Raw genomic sequence first — 9,452 nt, 5'->3', positions numbered from 1 at the left:
GTTGCTTCTTGCTCAACCATGATATACATGAACTGCCAAGCATGAAACAAAAACCACTTGTGGACACTCGCGTGTCAAAACAACCAGCCCAATCTGAGTCCGAAAAAGCATGTAAGTCTGGCGGCAATGATCCCCCCTTGGGATAAAACAAGCCAAGATGTAAAGTGCCACTAAGGTAGCGGAAAATCCTCTTGACAGCCTGCCAATGCTTAGACCCTGGGCTATGCATAAATCTGCTGACCTGTGAGACTGCAAACTGAATATCTGGCCTCGTGTTGCATACATAAATGAGGCAGCCAACAGCAGTTTGGTAAAGAGTGACATCAACAGGATCGCCAGCATCATGTAGACTCAACTTCAAACCTGTTTCCATGGGAGTGGCAATAGGTTTGCAATCCTCAAGTCCAAACTTACATAGCAATGTCTCTATGTAACTTTTCTGACACAAGGCAATACCACCATCACACTGCTTAAACTGTATACCCAAGTAATGATGCAACAGCCCCAAATCTTTCATCTTGAAAGTAGCATTCAAATCAGCCTTAAATTCAGCAATATGTCTCTCATTTGGTCCAGTGATCAGCAAATCATCAACATAAAGAACCACAATGAGAAATACATCATCCTCACGCTTTACATACAATGTGCTTTCTGTTGGACTGTTACGAAAGCCTCGTTTAACCAAATGAGTGTCAGCTTTCTCATACCAAGCACGAGGAGATTGCTTCAACCCATACAAAGCCTTCTTACATTTGCACACTTTGTCCTCTTGTCCTTTTATGACAAAACCGCGAGGCTGCGTTACATAAACTTCCTCAAATATGTCACCATTCAAGAAAGCAGTAACAATGTCTGATTGATGTACATCCCAACCAAAATGAGCTGCCAATGCACATAGAAAATGCACAGTAGTCATACGACAAGTGGGAGCAAAGGTCTCTTCATAATCTATGCCTTTTTGTTGTGCATAACCCTTTGCAACAAGTCGAGCCTTATGGCAATCGATCTCACCATCTGGCTTGCGTTTCAACTTGTAAACCCACTTCGTACCAATGGCCTTTTTGCCAGGAGGCAAATCACATAAAGTCCATGTGTCATTCTCTATAAGTGCATCATATTCTGATTTCATGGCAGCAATCCAATTTTGTGAATTTTGTGCTTCATCAAAAGACAGAGGCTCCTCAACATCATGTAAACTAGACACAGCCAAAGCATAACAATCTGATGCATAAGATGCATGGCGAGAGCCTGAACGAGTACGACTAGATAAAGGTGCATCCAATTTACTGTCACGCAAAGTGTGCACCAGCCATTTTGGCATACCTCTAGCCTGATCATTTTCAGCCCTTTCCTCATCAAGCACATCATGTACATCTGCATCAGTAATAGGCTGTTCTAAAACATTTTCAGAAACCCCCATAGGCTGTTCATTTGCCTCATTGGAACTTACATTCGTATTTCCACCACTGAAAAGAGGCAACAAAGTGTCATAAATGTCCTGTGAGCTTACATTACTGTCTCTAGTACATGACAGCAAGGGCTGAACAGAGTCTTCCACAAACACTACATCCCGTGAAACCAGAATACGTTTTGTTTGCGGATGATACAACCTGTAACCTTTGCTTTCAGCACTATAACCAACAAAAATACATTTGACAGCCTTATCATCCAATTTTCTGCGTTGCACTTGTGGCACCAAAGCATATGCCAAACAGCCAAAAACACGCATGTGCTCAATAGAAGGTTTTCTATCATGCCATACTTCATATGGAGTAATAGACTGCAAAGCTTTCATAGGACACCTGTTAAGTACATAAGTGGCACACATGATGGCCTCAAGCCAAAAAGAATGCGGCAAAGCTTGACTTTTGACCATACATCGTGCCATTTCCGTTAGTGACCTGTTTTTCCTCTCAGCAACACCATTTTGCTGAGGTGTATAAGGCACTGTACATTGGTGTTTTATCCCACGACTAGCCAGAAATGCATTAAATTCATGAGACATATACTCCCCCCCTCGATCGGAACGGAGGGTGCCCATAGTACATTTTGAGACATTTTCAGCCATAGCCAAAAATTGTTTGAAGCACATAAAAACTTCGGACTTCGCTTTAAGTGGAAATACCCATGCATGCCTGGAGTAATCATCAATGAAAGTCACGAAGTACAGGTAATTGCCCAAGGACGGAGTTTGCATGGGCCCACAAACATCACTATGCACAAGCTGCAACCTGCATGTGGCCCTAACTGAACCATCCTTTGGAAACTTAGAACGCTGCATTTTACCCAGAATACAGCCTTCACAAACATGTTTGACAGGTGCTTCAAGAGGCGGCAAAGAAGCAACCATATCAGATTTCTGCAAACACAGCAAACTGGCAAAATTCAGATGACCAAAACGTGCATGCCAAAGTTTTGCATCTGAAATAGCCCTTGAATCTGCAACAGCATTTGCAAAATTTTGTCCACACTTGTCATACAAAGTGAGCTTATACAGCCCACGGCACAAAAGCCCAGATGCAACAATTTCATCACCAAAACTGAGATCATGAACTGTACATCTGTCATCCACAAATTTGACTATGAGTCCAAGTCTAGCAAGTGCGGATACAGACAAGAGATTCTTCTTGATCCCAGGTACATAAAGTGCATCAACAAGTGTGAAGGAACTGCCATTAGCAGCAGTGAGCACAATCTTTCCAACTCCCTGAACTGGATAAGAGGCATTGTTGGCACAAGTGACTGAATTCCCATGAGGGACAGACTCGAGAGAGGTAAACAATTCACGATGTGAGGTAATGTGCTTTGTAGCACCACTGTCGAAATACCACACATGTGAATCTGCAGCAACTGACAAGCATGCATCATGGACAGCAGGATTGTAAGTGCACTCTGCTCTAAAAGCCCATTCTGCATCAACATCAGCATCACAATCTCCTTTCACAGAAGACTCAACAATGGCTGCATTTGTAGTGGAACCAGCATTTGCAGTGGAACCACCCTCTTTCTTCTTAGCCTCTTTGGCCTTCAACTTAGGACACGACTTGATCAAGTGATCATTGGCTTTACAATAATGGCAACGCATCTTCTTTTTTCCCTTATCACCAGAATTGCCATACGAAGTGCTGCCACCAGAAGCATTAGGAACAGAATTTTTGCCACTCGCAGCAGAACCATAAGAAGTGGTTGCATTACTGTTACCACCCTTTCTTTGAGAAGCAATAAAAGCCTGTTCAACTACACGCTGCCTAGTCTTGTTTTTTCTAGAAAGTGACTCTTGCAACAGCAATGTGCATAATGCATCAAACTTGACAACTTCAGGATTTCCTTGGGTCATCAGTCTCCAAGTACTAGCAAAAGTCTGGTAGGAATCTGGTAAGGCATCAAGAACAGTCAGCACAAGGGAACTGTCCGAAATGACTTCACCTGCAGAAATGAGTTGCTCATTGATATCCTTGACACTAGCAAGGAAAGTGTCCATATCATCTTCCTCATGCATAATCTTCGACTCTAGCTCTTTACGCAGCAAAGCAATTTTAGCCTCATTGCGGCTTGCATAAAGACCTGCTAGAATATCCCAAGCCTGTTTTGCAGATTTTGCTGAACGGATGTGAGGAATAATGGTGCGCTTCACAGACAACGCAATCAATGCATGAGCATGCGCATCCTTAACATCCCAACGAGATTGTTCTGCCGTAGGTAAAACAACTCTAACAGCTGCAATCCTTGCAGCAAGACCTGCAACATCCTCAACATCGCCTACATCTTCAGAACCAGGACGTACATCAATGCCCTACACAATGTTCCAGACACCTTTTGACACAAGAACATGTTGCATCATATAAGCCCACATAGGGTAGTTGTCCCCATCCAACCTGTCCTCAGCAGCAAACATCTTGAACACATCTGTGTTGTTGTTGTCAGCCATGGTAAATGCTGCACCTGATGTGAAAACTGCCCGAAAATAGGAGAAATGGAGCGGGAACAACTTGTGCTATATAGCACAAACTGTAGAAGACTATAAGGCACCTGTTATGCAGAAAACGGCACTGACAGAAAATCTGCACAAAATGACGAAATAGCCTGTGCAGTACTGCTTGTAGTGGAAACGGAGGCCGAAATGAGCCCAAATCAAAATTCTGAGCAGACCAAGCTCTTCGAGTTCTCCCAAAATATTTGTCGACCTGCGAACGCTCGCCAAAGCTCACTGAAATCGGAGAAAGTGAGCAGGCGTGTGCTGGAGCAGCTGGCGACTAAGCCCGGGAGGACGTGACCTGCTCTGATACCAATTGTTGGAATTAGGGTTGCAGAGAAACACACACAGCTTGGAGAAGACGAAGGAAGCTCAAGGCACACAATAGAGAGTGTGTTACTTAGTGTGCAATGGAAAGATAGATAGCCCTAGAGTGATGGGCGTATATACAATGCACGGGGGAAAAAACCTCCTAAAGAGGGAAAAAATGCCCCGGCGGTCCTAGTGTGTTCACACACATCACTACCACATGTATATGGTAACAAGAATGTTAGGTAAAGCGGTGTGCCTCACCGTGCTTTTCCCGTGCCCGTCGACCAGTGTCCGATTGCCCACATTTATCTCCTTATTCTTTATACATACAAAGAATAACAAGCTCTCACTCACATTCTCACACAGTGATATTTGGGAGCTCTACCCCACATCCTGTGTCGTGCTCTCTCTCCCCCTCTCTTCCCTTCGCACTCTCTGCGCATGTGCACCGCATCCACGCACTCACAAGAAGCAGATCTCCAAAACATAGCTAACGAAGTTTAGTCCACCAAAACACAAGTTGAGCTTGAAAATGGAATTAAGAAGGTATTTTTGTCAATTCTAAACAATTCATTGGATATAAGTCCTAGCGAAACACCAATTCCTAAACCACCTTGGCTAGATACCCAACTAGATCATGATGGAATCTCAATAGAAGAAGAGTAGGTATCCACAATAGAACCATCAATGAGGATTGCTACAATAATCAATAGTGTAAATGGAGCAATTTCTTGATGCATCGCTCTATTGCATAAAGAAGCAAAGTGTAATATCATTTTAGATAGTATTCAAAGATTACTAGGGATTACTAATATGAGCAAGACAACAAAACATTCATAATAAAGGCAACATGTCAATTTGGAATGATTGCTACTCTCAACATCCAGAAGCATGAAGAGCAAGTAAAGTTTCAAGTGAAGCTTTCCAAGGAACTGGTTGCTATTGGGGCTGCCATCATAGTGTAGCTCCAATGACGAACAACATATAAATGTCAATCTAGAGTGATGAGCTACCCAACTAGGTCATGAAAACACTCACACAAAATTAGTGAGCTAATCATGACAACATGAACTATTAACTCTATGAGGTGATCTTCTTGGTCTATGGAGGAGCTAAGCTTCTTTGGTGACTTTTTTTGGCAAGAGGTCTTGTTAAGCTATTGAGATCTTCATTCAACTTGTCTGGAAGTGCCAATGGCCTTTGGTTGAGTAGTAGCCTATGTTGAACATTTGTGCAAGAAGTAGATTCTTTGGAATCCACCTTTGGTTTGTACCTTCTTCAGGGTTGTGGTAGACGTTAATAGCATTCAATGTTGTTCTATTGTATGGACTCTTTTTAGGTATCATGGGATATTGTTGAGGTTGATACATATTTGGCCTTCTTGTTTGGGAGGGTATTGATTGCACTTCATATGATGTGATCTTTGATTTTAGTATCCATATATGTATGTTGGCTCAGTAGTAATCTTATTCTTATAGACTTTACTATGAATCTATCCATCCCAGTGCTTGTCTTTTTGTGCTCATCATTCATCTTCAGTCCACACGGGATCAGTGACTTCCACTAGACTGCTCAAGGCAAACACTTTCTTGGCATTTACATGCTTTAAGAGTACTTGGGTTGATATACCTTTTCTTTTCTACAGTTATCCATTAAGTTTTTGTTTGGTTCAATGAATGATTGGGGCATCCAAAGGTTGACCTTTCTTGACGAAATTGATCCATCAAGGTTCTTTGATATGCTAATTGATGAAGGCTCCACTAGCTTTACCGTTGTCTATAGAATGTCAGTGATTCTTATTAAAATTGAAACTTTAGATCCAGTATTAGCGGCACCTATAATAATTATTTACTGCCACTTGGAAAAGAGAGTAAGAGCATTGTATCTTCTTTGTAGTTATCATGTGGGTCTAACCACTCATGTCCAAGGATGACATTTTTCGGCATTTCTTTTGAAAGCATAACTTGAAACTCTACCCGCTCTTCATGCTTTTGAATGCTAAGAGTAGCAACCATGTCTCCTTGACTTTTAGTGATATCTAGCATTGCTTTTCTATCCTACTTGCATGAGCTAATCTCAAGGATTCTTTGGAATATGTATAAAACCATATTGAACTTTGCTTCTTTATTCAATAGAGCATTGCATCTTACACTTGCTCCATTTGCACTAGTGAGGACTATAGCTATCCTCGTTGGTGGTTCTATTGAAGATATATGTATGGCTTTTATTGTGGTTTCATTTGTGATCTAGTTGGGTCTCTATGGAAGGTGCTTCAAGACTTATATATGTTGACTCTGTTGGAAGTGAGTGATAAACCTTTCGGTATTGTTGCTTCTTGGCTATTTGTGGCATTGATCTTCTTTACTTCTTGTCTTGATGGAAATTCCTTTTCAATAGATTTTGTGGTTGCTACCTGTCATGTTTGAACCCATTTTACTATTACCCACCAATTTGCTTCAAGCTCATCTAAGGTTCTATTGAGTGGAGTTGAAAAATTTTCCCAGTAAGTTCCACTTTGGCATCTATTTCCACTTGTACTATACTTGAGAAATTTGTGTTGTCTTCCACTAGCAAAAAAGAATGTTCTCTTCATTCTTGGTTGTCTCTGATGACAGCATCTTGCTTGAAATCTCTATTTCTAAAATAGTTTGGGCTAGTGGCATTCCCAATATAAGGTCGTCTAGTATATCTTTTAATGTCATCACATGAAATTGAGCTTTAGGATATGTGAATCTATTTGAATGGGGTGGTGGAAATAATTATATTATATTATGCTCGTTTGATTCCAAATATACTAATGAATTTTGGAGCATCATCTAGTTGTGGTTGGTCACATTTTTTCCATGTGCAAAAAGACATGAGATTCTTGTCAAGCTGAAAGTCTAGATTTGCTTCCCTTAACAATTTATCTCCATTTTGACAAATGATGTTGCACTTAATCTTCTTGGAATTTCCCTCTTTATTGACTGCTCTTGTTGTTATTGTCTCCCTAGGTTGGCCTTTTTTTTGCGACTTCCTTGCTTTGAACACCTACTACAGTAGATGTTGTCTCACTAAGTTGTGATACTGCATCTTTTGCTTGCAACTAATGTGCATTATCTACCTGCACTAGGGTAACCTTTACTCCTAGAAGATTCACTAAAAGTTCTGGTAGAATTTGTCTCTTCATAGGATTTGACACTGAGATCTGTGTTTCTTTTTTAGCTTTAGAGTCCGTCAATTTTGAACTATCTGACACTTGATTTGGAAACTTGATGTTTTGCACCATCACAATCACACTTATGAATAGAGCTCTGGATGCAAGCATTAGACCAGATGATCCTCAAATATTTAGTGTGCAATCTGAGCACAATATTTTGATGTTCAAGGTGCATAGAAGTTATGTTTAAGATAATTTATCATTATGTTTCAATTGAAAGCTTTCAAATGTGCATTATAAAAAGTTCAAAATTATCCTTTCAGGTGCCCACCAAGAACTTCAATATATTGAAGTGGGTTTTTCATAAAACAAACATATCAAAAACATTAAGTGAACAGAGAAATGGAAAGAAATTGGATGTAGAGGACATGGGATCCTACAATGTAGAGTGGCACATGATTTGAGACCTAAAAACCTTGAAATGTATGATCAAACTCAGCTCCTGTAGCATGAATTGCAATGTCAGTTAGAAGCCCTAGAACTTCTTGCTAGACCTCGTCAAAGCAGAAGCCACTACCAAATCACATGGTTGTTGGAAGTTACTAGTTGACCCAAATTTTGATGATAAGTGCCTATATGAAGATTGTCAAGGAATAAGGCTTTAGTTGACTCCAAGTCAAAATCAAAATCCGACCCACCCAACAGGGTTTAAGAAATTGCATGTGACCAAGATCACATATGCATATAGAGATGTAGATGGCAATGATTACTAGAAATTTCATGCCCTTGTACAAACCTCTGCATATAGAAAGTTTGAAGGCATCCTTTCACATATAGGTCCTTTTTTAGAGTTTCATTCCTCAAGCCCTCTATGAAGATAACTGATAATCTCCCATCTTGTGGTATCTTGCTCACAGGACATCTCTCGATGTATTGTTTGAAGCGAAGAAGAGCTTCCTTCACTCTCTCGATCTTTTTATGTTTGAAAGCATAGATTTGTGACACCGTGTTGTGCTTGATTCCTCTTTTTTAGAACTCCTCTATAAACTCTTGTAAGAGTTGTGCTATGTTTGGGAAATCATCTCTATTTAGAGGTTGGAACCAAGTCAAGCATGTTCCTTCCAATGTCAACCCAAATCCCTCATACTGAGTATGGAATCTGCAATCTATTCAGCTCTCAAAACTTGTTTGAAGAGTGAGACATGAGCGTATGGATCCCCTCACCTATTGTACTTTGTTTTGATACATTGAGCGAGTTGATATGGTCTTAATTTTTGTGGTTCAGTCACTAATCTAACCAATTCGTGGTCTCTTGCAAAGTCGAATCTCGTCCTCTCCTCTAGTCTTGGAGAACCCGACAGAATCCTCTCTTATATATCATATGACATCGTTTTTTACTGAAAATAAGTAGATATTGGAGTACCCTTGTACATATATCTCTCTAGGTCAATTGGATCGACAAGTATATGCTCACGTCCATACTTATCTACCACCAAAACTTGCACTCCGTGGGAATCTATATACGTGAATGCATAGAGATTCTTATGGGTGGTCAACTCTCTAGCATAGGGCTCTACACACTTGTAAAAGATATATAGATCCATGTTTGTGAATCTATATAAGCGTGTAATCCGTAAGAACTCGCATGGCTTCATTGGTTCTAATGAGTCTCACGTTTGGTTTGTTGATCAAAGGATGCCTCTCCGCTAGGTATTCTCCCAATCCCACTGTTGTTGGCATTGCAGAATTTTCATGTCTCTCAATGGATTAGAGAACTCTAGTGGTGGATGATTTGCCATAATAAAGGGCTCACTCAAAACTCTCAAGGTAGTCCTTGTTGACATAAACTTATCCCTTTTGCCCTTGATCAGGTCTCTTAGAAGTTAGGAACTTGTGACTCTTTTGGTCTCTGGAAAATAGTTTTGGGTACCCTAAAAGTTTAGATTTAGGAAACATGGAAAAACTCAACTCTATAACCTATTGCCCGCAAGCTATCTTCCTAGCTATACCTTACTCAATTTGAAGTTT

The sequence above is a fragment of the Adiantum capillus-veneris genome, chromosome 23, assembly GCF_014529385.1.
Source record: "Adiantum capillus-veneris isolate H3 chromosome 23, ASM1452938v2, whole genome shotgun sequence".
In the NCBI taxonomy this organism is placed as follows: Eukaryota; Viridiplantae; Streptophyta; class Polypodiopsida; order Polypodiales; family Pteridaceae; genus Adiantum; species Adiantum capillus-veneris.
The sequence above is the reverse complement of the archived record's forward strand: the minus strand, read 5'-3'. Positions refer to the sequence as shown.